Source organism: Octopus bimaculoides, chromosome 2, assembly GCF_046866305.1.
Source record: "Octopus bimaculoides isolate indiv1 chromosome 2, ASM4686630v1, whole genome shotgun sequence".
NCBI lineage: Eukaryota > Metazoa > Mollusca > Cephalopoda > Octopoda > Octopodidae > Octopus > Octopus bimaculoides.
The window spans coordinates 46,673,299-46,674,718 of NC_142929.1; positions in this window are offsets into that span (position 1 = coordinate 46,673,299).

Sequence of the window (1,420 nt, forward strand, 5' to 3'; positions counted from 1 at the left end):
CACAAACACACACAAACACACACACACACACACACACACACACACACACACACACACACACACACACACACACACACACACAACATACACATATACATTACAATCATATAACCATACGCATGCGTGAACACTCAAGTCTTACATGCTTATGTAAACACATTTTACTTCTTAGATTACTCGCAGCTTAACATCATTTCCTTTTGTTTTTCATTTCGCCTATTTGTCTCTTTATACTTTCCCGAGCACAAACGAAAAAAGTATATACATACATATATATATATATATATATATATATATATAATCAAAAAGATCATAATGGAAAATAAGGTAAATATTCAAAAGAAATTTTTCTTTGGCTTCGTCTTTGTTTATGCAGTATCATAATTTCAAAGATGAAGTTCAGTTGCTATACGCGAAAGGTGAAATGGTTGTCATAGAATTATATTTTTTAACCTTCCATGTTTCTTTTTACCAAAACTTAATATAGGTTGCTGAAGGATTGGCAATGATTTTATATATATATATATATATATATATATATATATATATATATATATATATGCATATATACGTACGCACACCAGCACACAAACACACAAACTCTCTCTCTCTCTCTCTCTCTCTCTCTCTCTCTCTCACATACACACACACACGTTTATGCATATATGTCTATTCTTAAGTAAGAATATTGTTGACAGTGGCTTCGAAGTTTTGATTAGTTAATCCATCGTTCGACTGCAATACATTTGAGTTAATCTGGGATTTAGTCCGATGACGGAGAAACTGCCCGAAGCTTCGAAGTTACTGTCAGCAATATTCTTGTTTAAAAATAAACTTGTTCCCTAATAGAGTATATAGTAATCCCTTAGGTTAATGAAAAATTGATCATATTATAAGTAAACCAAAAAAAATACATGAATGTGCATGTGTGTGGATATATATATATATATATTCGCCATGATAGATCGCTGACCACTACATTTTTATATTTTTTTCTCCTTGTTTCTCCTTATTTCTTTCTGTGTTCCTTTCAGTTGAAGAGCGTAGCTCGAAACGTCAAAGACTTTGTCTATTCCCGAGCGTTAAACTAATACATCCATTTGTTGTTTACACCACCTGTCTTCGTTTGTTGTTTTTTTTCGTAAATTCTCATATATATATATATATATATATATATATATACATATACACGTACATACATACATACATACATGCATGCATACATACATACATACATACATACATACATACAAGTTTGGGTAAAAGGATGTGTGTACGAAAACTGAAACCAAATAAAAAGAAAAACCGAAATAAAGTCGTAATGACGGCGGTTAAGACAGGGAGACAACTCCTTTTGTCTTGTGAAAACTACCTTATCACAAACTCTCAGTAGATATACACATTAATCCACCTTCATACG